Here is a 10,000-nt window from a genome sequence, read left to right on the forward strand (position 1 = left end):
GTATACAATTTAAAATACTTAATATAATTGAATCCTTCGACACCTACACTCTCTTTGAAATTTTCACAAAGTTAACCAATACTCTGGTGTGGCTTGTGTACTATATTTTTGAATTTCTTATTGTCCTTTGACTCAGTCTTTTCTTCATCATATTGATCACCATCTTTAACCTCTTTATCAGCTTCTTTCCTTGAATATGCTTCATAATACCTTTAACTCCATTGTTAGGTTTGGTCACTACTACAATGGATGACCATTTTCTTTTTATTAGGACAATTTGTGTTGTAGGTGCATGCATGAGAACCTTCTTCTTTGTACTTCTTCTTTCCTAAGGCTTTGCAAACACAATTTCTTTACCTTTTCCTTCTACTTCTTCTTCTTCATTTCCTTCTTCTTCATTAGTGGACATGTTTTCACCTTTTCCCTTAGTAATTTAGAGCAGTTTTTTTCTCTCAACTCCTTCCCTAAATGTTCTCAACAAATTTTTTGTCATGCATTTTCTTTTCTTCTCTTCTTGGTAGCATTAATTTGCACTATGATTTTCACTTTGGGAGTCTCATATCTTGCAAATGGCTTGACATATTTGTCAATTGGCTCATCTAATAATTCAATCATAGATACAATAGTATAGTGCCACCCATATTTGTATTTTGCATTCAAGAGATACATTGTTACTCATGTCGGATGACATTCGAGATGATCTAATGGTCAGATACTATATTTTGATTGCCAGTATCAGAGATGTTAAATGTAATTTTTTTTTTACTTTGACTATATCTGCATGATGAGGCTTATTGATGCGATGTGATTATTTATGATAATATTTAGTTATTTTGTATTCAAACATATACTTTAGTTATGATAATATGATGGACTTATTGGATTATGGCCCACACTATTATTCAATGCTACATATATCTTCTTCATTCTTTCTTTGAGATATTTTATGATGTAGTGAGTGAAGTAAATAGATTATTTTAGTATAATTAAATGAGTGGTTAATTATGTGATTTAATGCATCACTTTGGCTATATTATTATATGCAATTGTACTTGATTGTGTTGTTTAGTGTGCAAGATTTATATCCTCGGTAGTAGCACATGGAGTTAGTCATTTAATTGTTTTTACCTAGCAAATATCATCTCTATATGGGTGAGGTGTCTCATCTAAGTAGAAATTAAACCCTCTGGTGATTTAATAAATCCATATTCATTTGCATTTTTAATGAGACCCCTACTATGTCTATACATTTAGATATCGACATTTAGTCATGGAAATTATTATGGAAAATTGTGATTTAATGTTTAATGGTATTTTGTGTTTTGAATTTTATTAGTTTAATTATGGACAACTTCTTCATAGTTTAATTCCATTTAATTGGAATTACCTAATTTTATCCGGGCTAAAGAGGGATTTATTTAGTGAGCCTATTGTTTCCCTATTTTAATATTTCACTTTTAAAGTTAATATATATCCCAAAAAGGGGATATTCCTAACTTCTAAATTTTTAAATTAGAATTTTGAGACAAAAATCCCAAATCTTCTTCACAAGGAATTGTTGTTTTACTCGGTGGGGGAGATACGGGAATGCGATCATCACAAGGTTCACCTCATTGGATCTGGCTCGGGTGGACCTTGGTTTGCTATGATTTTTGGAATCTTTTGTTGAACAATTATTTAATCATCAGCTTTCTTCATTTTGACCTTTTGGCCACCATGTAAGGCTCTCTCATTTTTTTATTTTGACTTTGTTTCTAAGTCAATTATATCACTATTATGTTAGGACATAAAGAACTTGTGTTCCCCTTCATTTGTGTATATTGACTCTACCTATTTAGGTGGGTATGAGCATTTATGCATTTTTAGTATGGGGATTTTGGGGTTTTAAACCATTATGTTGGCCATTTTTCCATACAAAATTGAAACCAAAATTTAATTGGATACTTGGGGTTTTTATACCTACTTGTGAAAAGGGTTTTTTATTTTATTTCTATTCATGAACATTAATTTTTGGGCATCTTTTACTTTCCCTTAATCTGTATGCTGTCTAGTTTTCTTGGTTGTTTTCTGGCACAAATATTGTTTGTAGACTCAAATTATCCATGAGGAATATAATTCAACCATAAATGTTTCTTCTTTCATTGAGATTCATGTTGAATTTGTACTCCTAGCTATGTGCTTAGTTGAGTAATTTTACACTTGGTATTTTATTTCTTTCTCATCCAACTCTTATTATTTATCATCATCATTTAGTTGGTGTACCCACACATGACCATGTGAGCATGCACTTGTCAAGTTATTGTGACATCTAAACTCTTGGTTGCTTTCAGTTGAGTTATGATCATTAGGGTTGGGTTGGGAAACTACATTGCCTACAAGTACTCATCATGTGATAAGAATGGGTATCTAGGGAAGATAAGTGGATGGGATTCTCTCTTAGCCCCTAGTCATTATCCAAATAAGGTTAACATAAAGAAGTTTCTAAATATTTGATAACAAAATGAATAAATGCATAATAAAATTGAAATAATAAAATCTCAAATACCTATATAGATTAATCCAAGTACATAATGTGATGGCCTCTCGAGGGAGTCCTAGGGGAGAGTTTCCACACAATGTTTAGCTTGGGAGTCCTAAGAGATCTACTCTCCACTATAGTTCCTACATAGCAGACCCATAGAATATATGACCAAGACCAATTGTATTGCATTTTCTCATGATCTAGGTTTCAATCCTCAGTACCATTTGGCATGAGTGTTAACCATGGATGACTATTTTTCTTGTGTTTGAGGTCAATTTACTATCTCCATCAGCATATTGGGAGTGGGTAGGTAAGGGTTCCATGTGGTTGGGAGGCATAGCTGCCTTTACCACTATTGGGGTCTGATGTACAGAGTTGGCCTTCCTCCATATTTAGTTCTAGAGTTGGATTCTCAAATGGTTCTTTGTATCTTCTAAAGTATGTTTCAATGTGGTTAATATTATTTGATTTTATTGAGATAGTTTATATATGCACATGTATGTTTATTGCAATGTTACCTTTTCACATGATTATACTTGACACTATGGAGTAGATGGTTAGATGTTTATTTCTCCTTTATTTTCACTTCATTTTCATTTCCATGATCTCGAATGTCTAATCCTCAATTTATGTGTTTCTAGTACTCCCTTGTGTGTAGGAAATTTTCTAACTGTGATTCCATTTTCACATTTTATGTCTTCTATTATCCCGTTCCACTCTAGACATGTGTTTCCTTGTATAAGGAAAGAATCCTCTCATGCAAGGAAAGCATTCTTTCATGTGGGCCTTGCTAGTTTCTTATGTGAGAGTATGCACTCTCATGCACAACATATGCTTTCTCGCATAAGAAAGTACTAGTGCATGTGGCCAAGTACTCTCTAGTGTGGTCATATGTCTACTTGTGCAAAGGAAACATCCCTTCTATAAAAGAGGATTTCCTTGCACAAAGGAGATTTTTCTCGCATGAAGGTGAGTTTCCTTGCATAGGGTGCGGTACTTGTACTTCCTTAGGTGGAATACAAAGACCTTTTTTGTGCATCATTGGGAAGTGTGTTTGGGTATTTTGGACCCCTTATTGAATTAAGCACCTTCCTAGGTTTTGATAGATTAGAGATTAAAGGTTTCTTGGTTGTGAAACTCTCATAGTTGGTTTTGAGTGCATTGGTAAGTAGTAACTCCTAGAGATCATTGGTTATTTGGATTTCTTGGTTAAGTCTTCAATTACAATATTTTGATTGGTTGTAGCTTGATTTTGTTGGAATCCATAACAATTTCTTAAAAGAAAGTTATTGGCTTTTATTTATCCCTATTCAAAGGATCTTTGAGTGAGTCATTACATCTGATATTAGAGCCCATGTTGCAACATTGGGATCTCTATGTTATGTTCCCACTATGATAGTGAATATTGAATTACTTATGTGTAGATTTTATAATTAGTGGTTTTTCATTTGAAAATCTTGTATACTTTGTTTAGCAGCTAATTCTTATCTTGTTCTCCTATAAATGATGTCTCTTGCACATAGGCTAGTTGGTCAAAGGAATACCAAACAGAATAGCCATGGAGTAGAACATATTGACAAAGACCATGAGGAAGAACATAAGGAAGGAAGGGAAAGATAGAAAAATAATTAGGGTGGAGTTGAAGCATTGGTGCCTATGGTAGAGGGCCTTATAGCTTGGTTGGGACCTTAGTGTAAGGAAATGACGTGATCATGGCGATGAAGAGGGAGCTCATAATTGAGACTCCCACATGTCATAACATGGAGGTAGAGAAGAGAATGGGCATAAGCGTGAGAATTATAGCACACTATCTTTTGGTGAAGGTTACCGTAGGAGAGGTCATGCTCAAGATGATTGATATAACATTTGAATGGATATGATGAGAGTCCTTTAGAGGTCTAAATCATCACTGTTTGATGGCCTAGGATGAGGTCTTAAGGCTAAGACATGGTTACTAGATATGGAGTGTTGCTTCTCCTTGCACCTATATAAAAGAGATGTGAAGGCTTGTTATGTTGTTACACAGCTAAGAGGCCATGGATTTGTATGGTGGGATATGGAGAGTGAGAATCTCTAGATTAGTATAGTGGATCTCACCTTAGATATCTTTAAGGAGAGTTTTAGGGAGAAATTTCTATCTCCATGGCACTGGGAGGCTCATGCTGATGAGTTCCATGAGCTCAAACAAGGGAACCTATCAGTGGATTAGTATGAGATCTAGTTCTTTGGGCTGAGATAGTTCTCCAACTATTATTATTATGAGGTACTCCTCATACAACATTTTACCAGGGGTCTTAAAGAATCTATCAATGGTCATGTCTATCTTGACCAGCCACAAACACTTGCTTTGGCCACTAAGAAGGAAATCATTGTTGAGAGAAATTTGGCTAGGGGGTTGAGTGCTAGATCAAGCTCTCAAAAGTCACATTATGTGATCTACAAGAAAAAGTGCACCACCCCCTCAAACATAGTCCACAAGGTAGGGCCAAGCCCAATCAATTCCTTCTCAAGGTGGTCATAGTCGCTAAGGATGACAATGCTATCTATATCAGCCTAAGGGTGGATAGATTTTATGTACCATAGGAGGAAAGGGGCATGATTAGAGTTAAGGTGAGAAGTCCTACTAGAGCCATCTATATTAGGGTAATTAGCAAGAATGTAGCTAAGGGAGTGCACCATATTCTATTTCCCACAAGACAAACCTGGATATGGTTCCAATTTTAGAAAAGCATTATTTTCATGTGGTCAACTTGGCCATAGATCAGTGGAGTGTCCTCTAAAGACATCACCGAGACCTAGAAAAGGTGTGGTCATGTCAAATCCTACTGTAGGAAAGGCAAGTAGATTCCACAAAGCTTTGTGGTAGTTAAAAATTCTCAAGTTGAACACCAAGGTACTATAGTTGAGGCTACAAGTACATTGCATAGTACTTATTCTATATTATTTATTAATTAATTTTCTTTAGATTTTTTTATTTCACCATCCCTTGTTCAGTGATGTGGGCTAGTAGTTGTACTACAAGTTCCAAGGTGATTGTAGACTCCATAGTTAGTGTTTGTGTACTAGACTTGGGTACATTCACCACCATAGCTTATCTTCAAATCCTACCCTTAGGATTTTATAATATTGTGTTGGGTATGGATTGGTTAGCCACCCATCAAGTGAATAAAGATTATGGATGTATATTGGTACAATATTTTGATGACACATGTGGGAAGGTTGAGCTTGTATGGGTCAAGAGGCCAATCTCACTTCAAATGATCTTAGCTAAGTAGCTGAAGTGGAGTGTGCAACATGGATGTCAGATGCTTTTGGTCTCCATTAGTGACCTTGAGGAGGAAAGATTCATGAGGTGATGTTGTATGATCACTCACTCCTTCATGAGTATGCAAATGAATTCCCTAATTAGATGCTGGGAATATTGCTAGAATGTGACATTGATTTTCATATTGATCTCATTGAAGGAGCGTAAGCTATTTCACAAGCTACTTATCATATTAATACTCAAGATTTGAGTGATCTTAGATTGAAGTTGGAGGAATTATTGGCCAAGGGCCATATTCATCCTAGCATATCCCCATGGGGTTCACTAGTCATCTTTGTGAAGAAGAAGGATAGGTCATTGCTTTTATGTATTGATTACTAGCAACTAAATAAGGTGACAATGAAGAACCAATACCCCTTTCCGAGGATTGATGACTTGTTTGATTAGATGAAGGGAGAAAGAGTGTTCTTAATGATTGATCTTATGTTAGGAAACCATCAACTTCAAATTCATGAGACTAACATTCATGAGACAATTTTTTATACACACTATGAGCATAATGAGTTTATGGTTGTACCATTTGGGTCAACCAATGTGCCATTGGTGATTATGAGTTTGATAAATGGAATATTTTGTATTTACTTCAATCAATGTATCCTTTACCTCTTAGATGATATATTGATCTATTGTAAGATTATTGAAGGCCGTGAGGTCCATTTCTACCAGGTGTTGCAATACTTATGAGAGCATCAGTTGTATGGAAACTTGGGTTTCAATGTGGATTCATTTAGTCTGAGGTAAATTATTTGGTGTATATCATTATAGGTGATGGTATTGTAGTGGATTTAAAGAAAATCTAAGCTATCATGGATTGGCCAATAACTAGTAATGTTTTTGGCATTCATAGTTTCTTGGGATTAGCACATTACTATCATCAATTTGTGAAGGACTTCACATGAGTGGCTCATCTTATCACTTTTCTTTGATGTAAAGGGAAGAATTATGTTTGGTCAGACTAGTCTGAAACAACATTTAAGGCTCTGAAGGAGTGATTGACAAGTGCACCAGTCCTTGTTGTGCCTAATCCTATAGGTGACTTTATGGTTTTCACATATGTGTCATAAGAGGGTGTGGTTGCAATGTTGGTACATGATGGTTGTGTGAATTAATATGAGTATAGAAAAATTAAGGACCATGAACTTAACTACCCCACTCATGATTTAGAACTTGCAGTAGTTGTGCGTGCACTTGTGTGTTAGAGAAATTTCCTTCTGCAACATAGATTTGAGATGCATTGTCATCATTGTAGCTTGTAGTATATCATTACTCAATGAAAATTTAATGCACACTAGCATCACTGGATGGAGTTCTCATGTGAATATTATTTTAATGTTCACTACGTCAAAGGGAGAGAGATTTGCATTGTGGGTGCCTTGAGTAGGAGACAACATGAGATATTAGTTTTGTCATTTGGAGTGGATTTATGAGGCCATATCTTGGAGGTCTTACCTAGTTTGAAATGGTATTAGGAGGTGAGGTTGGATATTGACTCTAGACATACCCTTGAGGGGAGGTTTTCAGGTTATTCCCTTGAGTCCAATGGACTATTGTGATACTTGGGGCATATTTATGTACCGACATCTAGTAATCTATGTGCATTGATTTTGTTGTAAGAAAATTGGGCACCATATTCCAAACATCCCACCATCAAGAAGATGCATGCCAACCTTAGAGAGTTGTACTTTTTGGTAGGGATAAAGCATGATGTTGCTGATTTTGTCTCTTGATATCTTGAGTGTCAAAGAGTTAAAGCAAAGCACAAGCAACCAATGGGCCTTTTGCAGCCACATACGATTCCAGAGTGGAAGTGGGATACCATATCTATCAATTTTATTATAGGGTTTCCTATGTCAACATGACAACATAATTGTATCATGGTGGTAGTGGACAAGTTGACCAAGCTAGCACATTTTCTCTATAGTGCATTTTTTTTGGAGGACATTTTTGAATTGCATGGAATTCCTTGTCAAATTATATTAGGTAGAGATCCAGTGTTTACTTCATCACTTTGTAAATCTCTCCAGTAGGCTTTGGCATGTAACTCAATTTTAGTTCAACATACAACCTAGAGACCAATGGTTAGATAGAGAGTGTCAACTAGGTTTTAGAAGACATCCTTGACATGTATGTGATATACATGTAGGTGAAGTGGGAGGACTATCTATACCTTATTGATTTTTCCTATAATAATTGGTACCATAGCTCTCTTGGCATGTCATATTTTCAATACTTTTATAGTAGACCATGTTGTACCTCTTTGAGTTGGGATATTTTAGAGGACTGAGTAATTTTATGTCTAGAGATGCTTCAGGATATGAAGAAGAAGTTTGTTCATATTACACAGCATTTTCTTACTACTCAAGACAACCAAAAGAAATATGTAGATGCCCATAGGTTGCATCTTCACTTTTTAGTTGGTGATTGAGTATTTTTGAGAGTGCATCTATGGAAGAACCCCATATATTATGGGAAAGGCTCTAAGTTGGCACCACATTTTTTTGGACCATTTGAGACACTTGAGAGGATTAGACCTATTCCTTATCAACTAGCATTGCCACCTATATTTTCACGTATCCATGATGTCTTCTATATTTCTATCATGACATAGTATATTCTTGATGTAACTAATGCACTTCACTAGAATATCTTGTAGGTGGAGGACAAGCAACTTTCTTTGGAGTTCATTTGTATCATTCAACATTGGAGGCTAACCCTGACAGTTTGGGCTAGAGTAGATAAAGGTCCAATGGGAATCGAATGATGAGACTTCTACTACTTGGAAAGATGATACATGGTTGAGAGATTTGTATGCTTATCCTTTTATAGGCTTCCAAGAGTAAGACTATTCCTAGTTGGGGAGGATGTAGTGCCTTCCATCTTTGCATGATGTATCTTGTTATATTTTGGATTTGAGAGATACATTGTTACTCATGTTGGATGACATTCAAGATGAACTAATGATCAAATACTATATTTTGATTGCTATTATCATATATGTTAGATACTATGTTATTCAGTTTGATCGAATCTACATGATGATGGTTATTGATGTAACATGATGCTTTATAATGATATCTGGTCATTTTTGTATTCAGATATATACTATGTTTATGATTATATGATGGACTTATTGGATTTCAGATACTATGATTATGCTACATATATTTTCTCCATTATTGCTTTGAGATGTTTTATGATGTAGTGAGTGATGTAAATAGATTATTTTAGTGTAATTAATTGAATCGTTAATTATGTGATTTAATTTATTTATAACTTCAGCTATATTATTATATTCAATTTCACTTGATCGCATTGTTTAGTGGACAAGATTTATATGCCCAGTAGTGGCACATGGAATTAGTGATTTGCCTATTTTAAACTAGCAAACATTATCCCTCGATGGATGACTAATCTTGTTTAATTAGCAATTAAACACTCTGATGATTTAATAAATTTTGATTCATTTGCATTTTTTAGGAGACTCCTATTATGTATGTGCATTTAAATATCCACATCTAGTCACATAAATTGTTTAGAAAATTTGTGATTTAATTTGTAAGGTTATTTTGGGTTTTGATTTTTATTATTTTTATTATTGGTCGTGTTCTTCTAGTTGAATTCCATTTAATTGGAATTACCCAATTTTATTTGGGCTAAAGAGGGACTTATTTTAGTGATAATGTTATTTCACTTTTAAGGTTAATAAATATCCCAAAAAGGGGATTATTCCAAAATTTTCAATTAGAAATTAGAAATTTGATAGCAAAATCCCAAGTCCTCTGTAGGAGGAATTCTTATTTTATTCATTATGGGAGCTATGAGCATGGGATCATTGTGATGTTGACCTCATCAGAATTGGCTTAGGGAGAACTGGGCTAGCCATGATTCTTGGCAGCTTTCATAGAGTGATATCCTACAAAGGTGGCTAAGAGCACACATAGAAAGTCAAAGACTAGTACCCATTGTTTAAGTTTTACAAAAGATAGTTTATATATAGAGTTCCTGATAAGTAGTTTCTTCTAATCGGGTTGTATCTCCTAACCCAGATAGAATTTGATTAAGTGCACTTTGACAGAGGTAGAAGGTGCCTTGATGATGACTCAATGAGTGTGCCATGTTTGAGGATGCACATGTAATTTTTTTGTAAAGACGAC

The sequence above is a fragment of the Cupressus sempervirens genome, chromosome 4, assembly GCF_028749045.1.
Source record: "Cupressus sempervirens isolate cs-2001-9-10 chromosome 4, ASM2874904v1, whole genome shotgun sequence".
NCBI classification, from domain to species: domain Eukaryota; kingdom Viridiplantae; phylum Streptophyta; class Pinopsida; order Cupressales; family Cupressaceae; genus Cupressus; species Cupressus sempervirens.